Consider the following 16,857-nt stretch of genomic DNA (forward strand, 5'->3'; position numbering starts at 1 on the left):
TTCTGCAGATTGCTATTTACAGGGTGTCATAAACGTATAGCTACAGGTAGCATAACATACCCTGTAAAGGGTTAAAAAGCTCAGATAACCTGGTTGGCACAGGACCAAAAGGACCAATAAGGGAAGAAAATACTTTCAAATCTGTGGGGGAAGGGTTTTTGTTTTCGTGTTCCTTTGTTCTCTCTGGGTCAGCGAGGAACCAGGGCATGGAAAATACATCTCCCTAAGCACATGGCATAGAAAAACCTTAGAGTTCTGTCCATAGGCAGGTCCTTGCATAGCTTGCTGAGTCACAAGGCATATCTGCCTTCTCTCAATGGGTCGATTGTGTAGCTGATGGTCCGTAATGGGCCATCAAGCAGGCTAGGCAGAACTGACACCAACTTGTCTGGCTGGGGTGTTCCCTGGAAGCAGAGCACAAGTTGGAAATAAGGGCAGTGTAGAGCCAATATTCATAACATCAACTACAAAAATGATACACAGTTAGAGATAGCATAATTATAATCAGCCAATCAGAACCGCTCCATAGACCCCTTACACAACAGCCTTTCTACAATATTGGCTGCGAAAATAGAACAGTGGTCGCAACGGTGATCTATACAGTTACAGATTATGTCAGTAATGTCACAGGAGGTGACACGGCGTCAATGAAATTGGAGCTGGGGCAGCAAAGAGCCACCAGATGTTCTGAGGGCTGGAGAAAAATGCCTTCTAGTGAGCTACTGTAAGAGCTCAACCTGTTTAGCTGATCAAAAGAAGATTGAAAGGTGACTTCATTGAAGTGTTGAAGTGCCTTCAGGGAGAGAAAAGATTTGGGAATTAAAGGGCTCTTGAATGGAGCAGAGAAAGGCATAACAAGACCCAATGGCTGGAAGATGAAAAAAGACAAATTCATATTACAACTAAGGCACAAATAGTCAACAGCGAGGATGATTCACCACAGGAACAAGCTACCAAGGAAAATGGTGGATTCTCCATCTCTTGATGTCATTTCATGAAGACTAGATGCCTTTCTGGAATGTGTTTGCCCCAAAAGTAGCTCTTGTGTCCTACAGGAGGCCTGTGATATGCAGGGGGTCAGATTAGATGCTCTAATGGTCTCTTCTGGCCATAAAGTCGACTAATTTCTGAAAAACTGAGTGCAGCATTGGGAGCAGCGTCTGATGTTTCCCTGTCTAGCCGGCTTGCTGCCTAGAACGAACGCTCCTTGAGTGGGGTGATCCACAGGGAGTAGCTCAAACCTCCAAAGTGCCTGGCCAGGGCAGGACATTAGCACAGCAAGGGAGGGGTGTGGCAGTGACATCACAAAGGCCTTTTGCAGGACCTCAGCCTATTGGTCCAAGGTGGTGGGGAGGTGGTGACCTCACAGAGAGATGCTGACATCAGCCAGGCAGGACAGGGGCGAGGGGCCAGGGAAACCTCAGAGACCCCCGTGGCTTTGCTGCAGCAAGTCTCCTTCTCCAGGTCTTTCTTTGAGGACTGAGAGAGTATTCGGGTTCACGGACGTGAGCGCCAGGAGGAACCTCTTTCGAGTTTTCTCCTTCCCTTTCAGTGATTTTACTGGAAAACAGCCGTCCCTGTTTAGAAGGTAAGAGCCTCCTGGAGGTGTGAAACCTGTTCAGTCTGATCCATCTGGTGAGAGTTGAATTCTAGGCATGGAAAACATGAGCTTAAGGAGGCAGAATTTTATTGCACACCTGGATTTTGTCCCTTAGAATCACTGGGGACATTGGGGGTTGTCCTTTTTGTTTCACCTCTTGCTCCATCCACTGTCTGATCCCTCTTTTCTCTTCGTCTCTTGCTTCCTTTGTCCTTTCTCCTGTTCCCCTCCCAACACCAGGTTTTTTTCTCCTGCTGATAACCGCTCACGTTAACTGATCACTCTCGTTATAGTGTGTATGGCAACACCCATTTTTTTCATGTTCTCTGTGTGTATATATATTTCCTACTGTGTTTTTAACTGCATGCATCCGATGAAGTGGGTTTTAGCCCACAAAAGCTTATGCTCAAATACATTTGTTAGTCTTTATGGTGCCACATGTTCTCCTTGTTCTTTTTGCAGATAAATTAATGGAGGTTAAGTGCATTAATGGCTATTAGCCAGGATGGGTAAGGAATGGTGTCCCTAGCCTCTGTTTGTCAGAGGGTAGAGATGGATGGCAGGAGAGAGATCACTTGATCATTACCTGTTAGGTTCAGTCCCTCTGGGGTACCTGGCATTGGCCACTATTGGCAGAGAGGATATGGGGATGGATGGACCTTTGGTCTGACCCAGTATGGCCGTTCTTATGTTCTTATGAAGGGAGGGGCAGAGCCCTGCAACAGAGTTTCTGTAGTGTAGTGGTTATCACGTTTGCCTAACACACAAAAGGTTCCTGGTTCAAAACCAGGCAGAAACATGAGGGCTTAATTTTTCCCAGCTCCTAGTGGCCTGTCCCTGCTGTTGTAGGAGCAGCAGTGATTTCTATGCTCAATAGGTCTGTTATACTTCCCCCATTTCCCATTTTTGTTTCCTCTCCCTCTCTGAATGCCTGTGAAGTGGCTTTCCCCCTCCCACTCCCGCTCCCTCCTGCAATGCTTGTGGGATGAAGGGGCTGGTTGAACAGCTGAAAGAGCAGAAGAGCTCCTAGATAGAGAAGGTGTCTGGGACTCTCATTAGGCAGCACTCACACACCCAGAGCAGGGACACTGCATGGACACTGCCCAAGGTGGAGTGTGACCCACCAGATGCAGCCAAGTCATCTCCAGTCGCAGGCCATGAGGAGCAGGTCCTTAAAAGGGGAAGGGGCCCTGTGCTCAGGAGTCACTCACAAGCTTGTACCTCCAGTGAATGCCCTTCGCCCAGACCGCCTGGCCAGTGGTTCGCTGCATTGCAGTTCATTCTGCCTCGGGAAGACTTACCTTCATCGCACTGTCCATCACGCTGCTGGGGGACACTTACTTGGCAGAATCCTGTGCCTGCCTCTTGGCTTCCCAGGGATGGCTACTTGCAGCCCAGGAGAAGAAGGATGGTTCTGGTGAAAGGAAGACAAGCAAAGCTCTGGGAGGAAATTTGGGTGTGGGCTCTGCGCTGGGGGTGGGGGTGGGGTGCAGGAGTGGTGGTGCAGCTCCCAAAGTGACCGGTACACACAACCCTCTGGCAGCAGCTCCTAGATGAGTGGGGCCAGGGGATCTCCATGTGCTGCTGTCTGCAGGCGCTGCCCCCAGAGCTGCCATTGGCTACAGTTCCTGGCCAATGGGAGCTGCAGAGTTGGTGCTCGGGGCAGGGGCAGCACGTGGAGACACTCCCCCCACCCCAGGGGATGCTGGGACATGCCAGCCACTTCTGGGAGCGGCACGGAGGGACGGAGGTAGAGTGGGCAGGGAGCCACCTTAGTGCTGCTGGCACATCTCTGCACACCCGTTGGGGGAGGGGAGCAGAGGCCTCCATGTGCTGCCTGGGGTAGGGGCAGAGCACGGAGCTGCCTCCCCTCCCGGGTCTATTACAGGAGTGGGTGGGTGGGTCTTTTGGCCTGCAAGGTGCAGCAGGTCGGACTAGATGATCACACTGGTCCCTTCTGATCTTAAAGGCTCTGAGTCTAAAAGGGAGAAGGAAGTAAAGGGAATTAAAAAAATAAAATAAACCAAGCATTGTAATACCAGGATGACTCCAACTGCTCATTATATAGTCCCACCCCTTTCTTTCTCCACTGGGTGTTTAATGACCTGTTGGGCTTTGGGACACTGATTCTCTCATTCCATTGATAAACTGAAACAACGTGACTGAAATTAAACCAATTCCCAGTGGAGGAATCATCACATTGGCTGGGAATCAAACCCAGGTCAATTGCTTGGAAGGCAGCTATGCTCACCACTATACCACCGGTGAAAGTCTCTGATTTTTCCCACTTAGTGTCTGGTCACCTTACTTCTCAGCATGAGGCAAATGTCTCTGTGGTCTCTGCCATTCATGGTGGGGAGTTTCCCCACTGATAACAGTTCTTGCTGGGTCGGGGAGGGGAGAGAGAAGAGGCCTTTATTCTGTTTCATTCCTCTCCATTTTCTGTTCCTCCCCTTCCCTTCCAGGGTCCTCCCTTCCATTTCAGACTGTGCAGTGACATCCTCCCCGCACCCAGGACTCTCGAGCCTCTGGAGCAGCACGATCCCATGAGATCCTCAGTGACCAAGGGTCTTTTCCAACTTCCAGGAGACCCACCTTGAGTCTAAAGGAAGCTCTGTTCCTTCCTGGGGATCCTCTCTCCCTTCATGGAGATCAAGATCATGAAGCCTCTGCCTTGCCTCCTGGGTCTGAATTAATGTTCCATTTCCCACTCTGTGCTCGAAAGAAACAAATGTTTCTAACCCAGGTGAGCGGCGTTAATTCAGCCGGAATCCTTCACTCACATTCCTTAGGCAATACAGACTCTCTGTGACACAGACTGACTGGGGTTCATCTCTGCATGTCCCCAATGGGGAAGGAAAGACACTGAGGGGGAAGGAAGAAGATGGACAGAAGGAGTCAAATGGGGCTAGACCAGAATAGGACATTTTCTGCCTGTTAAAATGTACTAGACTCTAATTGCTTAAAACAAAACAAAAACCCACCAGCTTCTGTTTGAACCATCAGCTTTTCACAGAGCAGCCAAAGTGGAGAAGTACAGACACACATAATCACCTACAGCCCAAGTTTGTCTAAGAAGCACCTATAGTGGCTCATGCAGGGGGAAATACAGCTGTGGGTGTGAGTTCAGGCCTCACCCAGAGCGTTGGTTTTCATTAGCCATGGAGCTTCCCCCACTTCCTTTGCCCAGTTCACATGGAAAGTGCCATAGGAGGGTGATGAGAGTAAATTCTAAACTCTGAAATGCGGAGGTTGGCCCAGAGATTGGGATAAGGGGTTTGAAGAGAAAAAGCTCTAAGAGTATAAAACCAGACAGTCTCCAGGGGCAGGTTCGGTATAATGCCTCAACAGGGAGCCATTTGGGGGGGTTCACTCCCTCTGTTCAATGTCCTGAGAGGTATTTGAAGATGAAGATAACGCCATGGCTAACAGGTGACTGGCATGTCCTGGGTTAAAGAAAGGGACCTGGGTTAATAGTCTGAAGATTTGCGTTACCGTCACTGTCTGACCCCCCGTCAGTGCGGAGCAGGTGTGTGCGTTGCTGGGTGGAACGCACAGACTCCTGCAGAGCAGGGGCAGCTGTTCCCATGGCAGAGAGCCTGGCACTTAGGAGACTTTCTACACTTGCTGTTTTGAAGCAATTCAGTAAAATAACGGTGGAGCTACAATGTCTGGTCCAAAATTTCAGCCCCCCTGGTGCAAAAACGCTATTTTAGGATCTACATCAGAGGCTCCCGGCACTAGGACACCTGACCAGAGAGCTCAGTGGGGGCGTAACAGCTGCTGACTCTGAGGGTCCCGGGCTAAATCCACTTGCAGGGGAAGTGTTTTTATTTATTTGATGGATAATGAGCACCAGCTACCAGGGGAGAAGCCCTGAGAGTCGCTGCCACTCCAGCTGCTGCTGGGGCAAGGGGGAGCCCCAGGGGGCCAGCTGCTGCTCTGGCCACCCCAGAAGTGCTGCCAGAGGCCACCAAGCTGTGGCTGCTCCTGCTGCCCTCGGGACCACTGGTCAAGTGGTCCCCAGGGCCAGCCGCACTGGCCGCTGCTTGGGCGGTCCCCGGAGCCAGTTGATTGAGTGGCCCTGGAGTCAGCCACTGTGCCCACTGCAGAAGTCACGGAGGTTGCAGGAAGTCACAGAATCCATCACTTCCACCACCTCCGTGACAGACACAGAGACAAACCCCTCCCTGCTGTGACTGCAGTTCCTGGAAGGAAAGAGAAGAACAGAAAGTGGTGAGAGAAAGAAAAAGAGAGATTCCCTGTCACCTCTCTCCCTGCTGCCTCCCCCCTTGTATTCTGTAACCCCATTTCACTGGGTACCCTGTGCTGGTGCCATGGGGGTGACACTAGAGTTCTGGGGATTTGGGAAGCTCTTCATTTCTCAACATTTCACACAAATTTGTCTTTGGGCTGAAATTTCTCTTGTTAGGCCTCTCAGTCAGAGCTGTACCCCACCCTGTTTGTGGGGGGTGAAGAGGGGAGATGTAAATTGCAGAGCAGGCAGAGAAGTCGCTCATAAAGGGTCATATTGATCTGGTGACTGGTTCTGACCGGGGTCACATGTCCTCTGACACAGGCTCATGTGCAGAACATGGGAGCTCTGGCTTGTCCTAAATGCTGTAGACTGTGAGTTCCTGGAAAGGGCAGGGGAGAGGGAGCAAGAGGAGAAAGGCAGAGACATTGGAGATGAGGAATTGGGGGGAGAAGGAGAGACAATAAATGATTGAAGCAGAACAGGTGTCCCAACTCATCTTGCTCATCACAGGTGTTCAGAAAGACAGGTAGTTTTCCAGTGTCAAGTCTGAACTTTGATTCTAACAATGTGCATTGAAATATCAAGGGGATCTCCACATACCTGATCTCTTCCCTCTCCCCTTTTTTAGTATTAATTTTTATTTTGATGTGTTTGGCTTAACCGTGATCGTCTCTTTCCCCACCTGTATTGCAATTTGGGGTTTATGTTTATTTTGCCTCCCTGTTGTTCATGTCATTATAATTGTAACAGCAAAGAAATCTGCAGGAGCAAAAACTGACTCAAAACTTCATTTCCCCACCATGCCGGAACATCCTACAAACAGCTCACAAACCTGGAATCATAACACGCAAGGCCAGGGGATGGGAGATGCAGGTTTCCAAGTGTTCTGTCTTTCTCAGATGACACATTCCAGCCCCTTGTGTGCCTCCATCCTGTATGACCTGCTGGACTTTGACGCATTTGTCGTCTCATTCTATAGATAATGTGATTGTAACACAATGTGACTGAAAATAAACCACTTCCAGATGAGGAAACAACAGAAGAGAAAATCCATTATTGCATTGGCTGGGAATCAAACCCAGATGAATTGCTTAGAAGACACCTACGCACACCACTATACCACCAATGCGTCTGGCAAGAGTAGCTTTCCTGCAGGCTCTGTGCACTGGCAAAGGGGGTGACACATGACCATGGAGTTAATGAACAGGGTGGATGGGCTGGAAGCTGCCTGACAGCTGGGAGCAGAGTTAGGATCCCAGAGTGACTGAAAGGGGGCAATGGTGAAAACAGATCTCACTGGGAGCTGGCCCCACACCTGCCCCGCCCCTAGGAGAGGGGAACTGAAGCTCCACTTCAATCACAGAAAAATCTTCCCTGAGAAGGAAGGGGACAGCTTGTTTTAAAGTCCAGGTTTGTGTTTGTTCCTGCTACATACGGAGGGGCTGGGTAGTGCTGATTCCAGCCCCCAGACTCTGGGAGGATAAGGAACAAATTCAGGCTGCCAGTGACCTGCAGGAGGGAGATGATCTTTTGACAGTGACGGACGCCTCGTCCTAAAGGCCTTTGTCTGCCCCCTTCCAGTGACTGTTTGGTACAGGAATGCAGCCCCCACTCCTGGGTCTCTCCTGGGGAAATAATGTTTCTGTGCAAAACACCAAAGCTTTTAACAGAAAGGAAGAAAAGGAAATGGCCACATGATGGGACTAGAACATAAGGAATGAAACACAAGATTCTTCTCCATGTGCATTGACTTTTAACCTTGTTTGTGGTGGTGGTGTATCCATGTTGGTGCCAGGGGTCCTCTGGGGCGCCGGGCATTGGCCACTTTCGGGAGAGTGGGCTAGATGAACTGGTCTGACTCAGTGTGGCTGTTCTTATGTTCTAACTGCTGGTTATGGAGGAGATGACCTTCCAGGCTACACAGAACTGAAGAAGGGTGCTGGGTTAGCTCCACAGCTTGTCTCTTTCACCAACAGAGGTTGGTCCTCTGCAAGCTCTTACCCTCACCCGCCTTGTCTCTCTCGGACTCTGAAAAGTGCTTTCTCTCCACTCCCCTTGGAGAGAAGTTAAGTTTCCCAAAGGGAAGACTTATCAGGCTGAAGCAATTGTATTGACTGCGACACTAGAATTGAAGATTTAATATTATAAATAAATGAGTCTAAACCTGAGGTTCTGGTTTTCACATTGGTTTTTCTAACTCCGTTCCCAATTCTCTTCTAGAAAGGCCTCCAGGACGCCTGCCCAGCCCAGCAAAAGTGGCCAGGAGAAAGCCCACACTGCTGCTCTTTCAGGTAGTTGAAGGCTGCTATCAAATCCCCCTCACTCAGTCAGTCCCCAGGCTGTAGCAGTGCCTGGGATTCTTCCGTCCTAAGTGCAGGACTCTGCACTTCTCCTTGTTGAACCTCCTCAGATTTCTTTTGGCCCAATCCTCCAATTTGTCTAGGTCGCTCTGGACCCAAACCCTGTCCTCCAGCGCTTGGATTCTTTACATGCTTTCACAGAGCAAAGAGCACATGTTCCATGATTTCATAGGGCAGAGTTTTGTGCTATCGGGAGCTTTCCCTGTGCGAATTTGACAGGTGGATCAACATAGAGACACATTGTGACCCTTCTCAGGGTGCTGAGGGCTGTGAGTCTCCTTGTTGCCACCTGCCACAAGGAAGAGGGACTTTTGCATTTGGCAGCTGGATGTTAGTGACCAAACTCACCAGCCTGCTGGAACTCAAGCACCCTCCTCTGAGCTACAGCAGCCACCCTAACCCTGAGTTCCTTCAATGTGTCCCCCTCTGGGGTCCAGCCCGGATCACCAGATACTCGGTGAAATCCCAGATCCTCTCTTCCCCAAGTATCCCAAGGTTTTACTGTGGACCATTGCTACTGTATCTCACACAGCACCTGAGTACAGTTATCGAACAAGCAAAAAATTTATTTCACAATGGATAGAGATTTAAACAAATGTACATGAGTGATGGAAACCAACTGTTACCACTAAACAAATGCAGAAAGTGATAGAATAGAAAGGCCAGCACAAAAAACAGAGAGAGGAACAATAAGATACTAAAAGGACAATGATTGGAACTCTCCATTTCTCTCAGTCTTTGGATTGATGGGTACTAGAGCTGTAGCAACAGTTGAGGAACCAGGGTAAATTAAATCTAATTAACTTTTCAAGATTAGCCATCATTTCCTGTACGACTAACAAAACACAAAAACAAGACAACTTTCAGTTTTCCAAAATAATTCAGATTATCACACAGTCTCTTACTCTTTAACCAATAACTTCACCTATCATTTTAATTGGTAACAATAACATATTCAAAGATCACAAATTCTTGTCATATATGTTAGTTTTCTTTTAATCCCCATTGCCAACTGAACCCTGGTTCTTATTGTAGTTTGTCCCAACGTAGGTCCCAACCACTTCTGTGAGTTCATATATCTCAGGATCTTCTGCCATATGTGTTGGTAGAAGGGGTCTTCTATGTCGGAATGTTTGCATCATGGAGAAAAATACCTCTCTTTTCACACTTTTTAATCTTTCAAAGTAGGAGGAGGTAGAGAAGTAATGTAAATGCATAAAACACAAGAGAAAACTAAGGTCTGGTCTACACTGAAGACATTTATCGGGATAACTATATTGCTTAGGGGTTTGAAAAATCCACACAGCTGAGCAACGTAGATACACAGCCCTAACCCCGTGTGTATATAGTGCTAGATGAGTGGGAGAACTTCTCCTGCCAACATAGCCACCACCGCTTGCGGGGGCTGGACTAATCAAGTCCGATGGGAGAACTCTCTCCCATCAGCTTAGAGCATCTGTTATAGCAGTGCTACAGCAGCACAGCTACATTGGTGCAGTTGTGCCAACATCAGCTTAATTGTGTAGCCACAGCGTCAGACACAAAACCATAGAATCAGGACTCAACATGCGTGTCTCTGGCAGTCTAAAATTGGAGCCTGACAAATTCGTTGCCTCATTGGTTACCATCATTTCTACAGCCTGAAAGTCCTTGTTACCCAACCAGGCAGCCAGTTCGGGATCACAGGGAAGGACTGTCCTATGAAGCACTCTCTTTGCATCCAAACAGTGAAGGATGACTGTTCTCAATCTAACCCTGGCATACTTTAGAAGTGTAATCAGTGACACTGAACTAGGAAGTGGAGTTGTACAAACCATTTTCCTTGGGTCACCATAGTTTCCTTTACTGGGGTGGAAACCAAGAACTGGGTGTGGACTCTTTCAACCTCAGCTCTTTCCAAATCCTTGGTTTTGGATAGGGTAAATTTACACTTCTCTGAAGAATACTTTACAAAACCACTTAAAATCTGAGCAATGTTAATGAGGAGTGGCTTCCTGAAACATGCCCAGCTTTTCTTTAATTTGGTGGCACAGGTCCAGGGAAGGGACTGGATACAGGCCTGGGATCAGAATCTTCGTTAGTTTCCAGAGCTGGAGATTCTATTCAAACATGGCTATTTTTCTGAAGCTATTACATTTTCAACACTGGTTTCATTTTATACACATCTTTAGCGCCTACAAAGGAAAAATTCAACCAAAAACTCCACTTCTATTTCCTCAACATCTGTGTCATGAAAGGCTGCATTTCCCATAGCATAGGATTTGCTAGGAGAGATCTTCTGTAGGGCCTGGGTTACAAATGCTCTGGGAACCAAACACATGGGCATTTTGCCTAGTTCAAAACCACTTACCATGGAATTCTCTTCCCAGATCATTGGAGACAATATTGCCTTAAACAACTGAAATACACTGTGATCAGATGCACTTCCTTCAGTTAGTTGGGGTTCTGCTGTTGTTCACCATTTCTGAGTGGAGATTTTAAATCACTGCTATTTCTTTGTTAGCCTGTCCAGTAAATTAGAGAGTTCTCTCCTGTTGATAGAACTGCACTTCAACTTTCTCCATATCATCATGGAGGGATGGGGAAAAAGCAAAGCTGAAATCATAAATGAGGACTTTAGCAAAGGGTCATTGTCTTAAATTCTTCAATAAATCTGAGCTACATCCTATCAAACTGAACTAATATCCAATTGGGTGACCAAACAGCCTTCAGGAAAGATAGAAACCCACATCACAGAGAGACAATACATGACAAAGAAAGTGTCAAGTGAAATTCCAGAGCAGGTTACATCTGATTATTCAGAGTCGGGACAAGAGATTTTCCCACCACATTGTCCTCTGATCCATTCAAACCTGCTTCCCTCATCCCTGTCTCAATAGTCAGTTATGTTATTTACAATTTTTTTAGTATCCCAGCATGCCCATAATGAGGGAAAAACAGCCCTCTTGCCAGAAGTGGCTTTACAATAGATGGAACCTGGAATTTAAACTCTAAATGATCACACTGTATTTGGGATCCATTTGAATTCCCCTCCCAGATCTTTGACACTTTCATCTCCAGTCATAGCAACTCTGATATAGGATTAAAGAAGTCAAAACATCATCTGCAAGCACAGACAACGGAGAATGCTTCATCACATGACACTTTGAGAAGTGGATGGATAGAATGTGATGAAGATAAACTCTGCCTGGCTCAGGCAAAATGTAACAGTTTTGCAGTGAAGGGGAAGGAGGGAATCTCTGAGTCACCCCATCTCCTTCCAGTGTCACAGAAGCTGAAATTATACTGTTTTCCTGCCCCTGCTCCTCTTCATTTACATATAATTTGAAAAATTCCCAGTGTAACTGCTCTTCAGCACAACCCAGAGCAACGTGAGAACAACTGGCAAGGATACAATCTGGATGACTGGTGACTCTAACAATAACTTTGCAATAGGAGGAATGGTATAAACGTGATGCTCCCTGGTTCCTCATAGGAAGGGCACACTCCAATTACTTGTGGGACAATAGAAAGGACAAATAGGTCCATCTCAAAAGAGGGCGAACTGCAAAAGGCAAAAATGGGCCACGCATCTGGACAAGCTGAGGGATAACGGTGCTGCACACAGTTCAAAGAGCTTTAAAAGTTACTATGTGGGAATCAGGAAAAGTATTAAAAAACAAAGTATTGATAGCCCTAGAGATTTTTACAATGTTGATCTCTCTTGCAGAGTCTCTGATGGCTAACATGGGATGAGTGCCAAGAGAAGGTTTTCCCACACTCATGGCATTCATAGGGCCTCTCCCCTGTGTGGATTCTCTGATGCTGAGAAAGGGCTGAACAATTAGTGAAGCATTTTCCACACTCACAGCATTTATAGGGCCTGTCCCCCGTGTGAATTCTTTGATGGCTAATAAGGTGCGAGCTGCGATTGAAGGTTTTCCAGCATTCACTGCATTCGTAGGGTCTTTCCCCTCTGTGGATTGTTTGATGACGAATAAGGTGCGAGCTGCAACTGAAGGTTTTACAACACTCAAGGCATTCGTAGGGTCTTTCCCCTGTGTGGATTCTCTGATGAACAGAAAGGGCTGATATTTGAGTGAAGCTTTTCCCACACTCACGGCATTCGTAGGGTCTTTCCCCTGTGTGGATCCTCTGATGTTTAGAAAGGGCTGAGCTGTGAGTGAAGCTTTTCCCGCACTCACTGCATTCATAGGGCCTCTCATCTGTGTGGATTCTCTGATGAACATAAAGGGCTGATATTTGAGTGAAGCTTTTCCCACAGTCACGGCATTCATAGGGCCTTTCCCCCGTGTGGATTCTCTGATGAACAGAAAGGGCTGATCTTTGAGTGAAGTTTTTCCCACACTCTCTGCATTCATAGGGCCTCTCATCTGTGTGGATTCTCTGATGAACAGAAAGGCCTGATCTTTGAGTGAAGCTTTTCCCACAGTCACTGCATTCGTAGGACCTGTCCCCTGTGTGGATTCTCTGATGTCTAGAAAGGCCTGATCTGTAAGTGAAGGTTTTCCCACACTCACGGCATTCATAGGGCCTCTCCCCCGTGTGGATTCTCTGATGTTGAGAAAGGGCTGAACTCTTAGTGAAGCATTTTCCACACTCACAGCATTTATACGGCCTCTCCCCAGTGTGAATTCTTTGATGGCTAATAAGGTTTGAGCTGCGATTGAAGGTTTTCCCGCACTCACTGCATTCGTAGGGTCGTTCCCCTCTGTGGATTGTTTGATGGCTAATAAGGTGCGAACTGCGATTGAAGGTTTTCCCACACTCAGGGCATTTGTAGGGCCTCTCCCCTGTGTGGATTCTCAGATGAACAGAAAGGCTTGATCTGTGAATGAAGTTTTGCCCACACTCAGTGCATGTATTTTTTCTCTTTCGCCTAAGGATTTCCTGTTGTGTTGTGGTTTCCATGAGGACCTTCTGAGTTCCCCAACAGGAAATACATTTACCCAATTTCTCCCCTGGCTGGTTTCCTTGCTCTCTTTCTGGTCTGTGCTGAATCTCCCAGGAGTTTCCCTGCTCAGGACTCCTGGACACATTCCTTTTCGAGCTTTGTGATAATGCTCCGTGTTTATCCACTTGCTCAACATTTTTCTGCTGAGAATTCCACTCCTCTTTCTCACGGACCATTGCATCACCTGCTGTGACAGAGACAGACACCTCAAACAGGAATGGAACAGGAAAGACCAAACCAAAACAAGTGCTGGAGGGAGGTCAAATAAAAATCAGGAGCTGAACTCCCCCAAACTCTTCCCACAGACAATCCAGGAAGTTTCTAGAAAGTGTAGGGGACAATTTCCTGGTGCAAGTGCTGGAGGAACCAACTAGGGGAAAAGCTCTTCTTGACCTGCTGCTCACAAACAGGGAAGAAATAGTAGAGGAAGCAATAGTGGATGGGAACCTGGGAGACAGTGACCATGAGATGGTCGAGTTCAGGATCCTGACACAAGGAAGAAAACAGAGCAGTAGAACAGAGACCCTGGACTTCAGAAAACCAGACTTCTACTCCCTCAGGGAACTGATGGGCAAGGTCCCCTGGGAGAATAACATGACGGGAAAAGGAGTCGAGGAAAGCTGGCTGTATTTTAAAAAATCCTTATTGAGGTTGCAGGAACAAACCATCCCGATGTGTAGGAAGAAAAGTAAATATGGCAGGCGACCAGCTTGGCTTAACAGTGAAATCCTTGCTCGTCTTAAACACAAAAAAACAGCTTACAAGAAGTGGAAGATTGGACAAATAACCAGGGAGGAGTATAAAAGTATTGCTCAGGCATGCAGGAGTGAAACTAGGAAGGCCAAATCACACTTGGAGTTGCAGCTAGCCGGAGATGTTAGGAGTAACAAGAAGGGTTTCTTCAGGTATGTTAGCAACAAGAAGAAAGTCAAGGAAAGTGTGGGCCCCTTGCTGAATGAGGGAGGGAACCTAGAGACAAAGGATGTGGAGAAAGCTAGTGTACTCAATGCTTTTTTTGCCTCTGTCTTCACAGACAAGGTCAGTTCCCAGACAGCTGTACTCTGCAGCACGCTATGGGGAGGAGGTGACCAGCTCTCTGTGGAGAAAGAAGTAGTTCGGGACTATTTAGAAAAGCTGGACGAGCACAAGTCCATGGGGCCGGATGCACTGCATCCGAGGGTGCTAAAGGAGTTGGCCGATGAGACTGCAGAGCCATTGGCCATTATCTTTGAAAATCATGGCAATCGGGAAGGTCCCGGATGACTGGAAAAAAGCTAATGTAGTGCCCATCTTTAAAAAAGGGAAGGAAGAAAGATCCAGGGAACTACAGGCCAATCAGTCTCACCTCAGTCCCTGGAAAAATCATGGAACAGGTCCTCAAGGAATCAATTCTGAACCACTTAAAGGAGGGGAAAGTGATCAGGAACAGTCAGCATGGATTCACCAAGGGCAAGTCATGCCTGACTAACCTAATTGCCTTCTATAATGAGATAACCGGCTCTGTGGATGAGGGGAAAGCAGTGGATGTGCTATTTCTGGACTTTAGCAAAGCTTTTGATACAGTCTCCCATAGTATTCTTGCCAGCAAGTTAAAGAAGTATGAGCTGGATGAATGGACGGTAAGGTAGATAGAAAACTGGCTAGAAGGTCGGGCTCAACGGGTAGTGATCAATAGTTCCATGTCTAGTTGGCAGCCGGTATCAAGTGGAGTGCCCCAAGGGTCGGTGCTGGGGCCGGTTTTGTTCAATATCTTCAGTAACGTACTGGAGGATGGTGTGGACTGCACCCTTAGCAAGTTTGCAGATGACACTAAACTGGGAAGAGTGGTTGATACACTGGAGGGTAGGGATAGGATACAGAGGGACCTAGACAAATTAGAGGATTGGGCCAAAAGAAACATGATGAGGTTCAACAAGGACAAGTGCAGAGTCCTGCACTTAGGACGGAAGGCACTGCTACAGACTAGGGACCAAATGGCTGGGCAGCAGTTCTGCAGAAAAGGACCTAGAGGTTACGGTGGACAAAAAGCTGAATATGAGTCAACAGTGTGCCCTTGTTGCCAAGAAGGCTAATGGCATTTTGGATTGTATAAGTACGGGCATTTCCAGCAGATCAAGGGATGTGATCATTCCCCTCTATTCAGCACTGGTGAGGCCTCATTTGGAGTACTGTATCCAGTTTTGGGCCCCACACTACAAGAAGGATGTGGATAAATTGGAGAGAGTCCAGCGGAGGGCAAGAAAAATGATTAGGGGGCTGGAGCACATGACTTATGAGGAGAGGCTGAGGGAACTGGGATTGTTTAGTCTGCAGAAGAGAAGAATGAGGGGGGATTTGATAGCTGCTTTCAACTACCTGAAAGGGGGTTCCAAAGAGGATGGATCTAGACTGTTCTCAGTGGTAGAAGATGACAGAACAAGGAGTAATGGTCTCAAGTTGCAGAGAGGGAGGTTTAGGTTGGACATTAGAAAAAAACTTTTTCACTAGTAGGGTGGTGAAGCACTAGAATGGGTTACCTAGGGAGGTGGTGGAATCTCCTTCCTTAGAGGTTTTCAAGGTCAGGCTTGACAAAGCCCTGGCTGGGATGATTTAGTTGGGTTTGGTCCTGCTTTGAGCAGAGGGTTGGACTAGACACCTCCTGAGGTCCCTTCCAACCCTGAGATTCTATGATTCTAAATAAGAGAGAGGAGGGGATCAATTCAGCCTTCACATCCCATCCAAATACGCAGGGGGAAGGGAGGAAGCTACTGCCTGGTGTCTGCTAGGATCTATAGGAAGCCATGAGCTATATTTACCCTGAGGATATGACCCCTGCTAGGGACAATAATGAACTGAGACACCTCCCCAAGGGCTTTGTAGGGCATCCCAGATGTTTCCTTCAGGCAGTTACAGATTCTGAGGTGGTTTAATGTTTCCTCACCTGTGCGGGGAGCTCTCAGGATCTCTCTTTCCTCTGAACCCTGGAGGTCTGGGACCCATGGCTCTTCCCCTTGTTCCAGCTGGGAGATCACATCAGGCTGGGTAACAGGAAACCCTGCTCAGATGAAAGAAAAAAGGAATTCAGTTGATTTCATAAGACTTTGTCATAAAAAACATTCTATTAATTTAACTTCAGTGCTTAGTGTGACCTGTTGGGCCAGAGGCAGGTCTCACTGAAAATGCCAAGATCAGAGCAGGCTGAAAAAGGGATCACCCACTTGGGTTATCGAGAAGCTGAAAAAAGAAATCACACGGCCCCCTTTATTGCATCCCAGTTCTCTGACTCCTAATGAGCACTTAGGTCCAGTACAGTGAGAGGTTATTTCAAAACTCTGCTCACATAAACAAAATGATCTTCTGACCCCAAAGGTCAGCCACGTTACCAGGTCAGTATAGGTTTGGATCTTACCCAAAATACCACACTGCCAGCCAATCCTTAGCATCTAAACCAGGGGCGGGCAAACTTTTTGGCCTGAGGGCCGCATCGGGTTTCGTAAATTGTATGGAGGGCCGGTTAGGGGAGGGGGTCATGGCCCAGCCCCCACCTCCTATCTACCACCCCCCCCCCCGGCCAGGACTCCTGCCCCATCCAACTGCCCCATTCCCTGATGGTCCCTCTGGGACCCCTGCCCCATCCACACACACCTGCTCCCTGTCCCCTGACTGCCCCTGGGCCCCTGCCGCCCCATCCAACCCCTCCTCTCAT

General features: G+C 47.7%; 1 non-coding gene and 1 pseudogene across 1 annotated transcript; one reads left to right on the top strand and one right to left on the bottom strand.

Annotated features, from left to right (window-relative positions):
- LOC120381919 overlaps positions 1-16,857 on the bottom strand; it is a 480,690-nt pseudogene that overhangs the window by 38,572 nt on the left and 425,261 nt on the right.
- On the top strand, positions 2,327-2,399 carry TRNAV-AAC. The gene has a single exon. It is a non-coding gene; the product is annotated as a tRNA-Val (tRNA).

The sequence above is a fragment of the Mauremys reevesii genome, linkage group 14 (genome assembly GCF_016161935.1).
Source record: "Mauremys reevesii isolate NIE-2019 linkage group 14, ASM1616193v1, whole genome shotgun sequence".
Taxonomy (NCBI): Eukaryota; Metazoa; Chordata; order Testudines; family Geoemydidae; genus Mauremys; species Mauremys reevesii.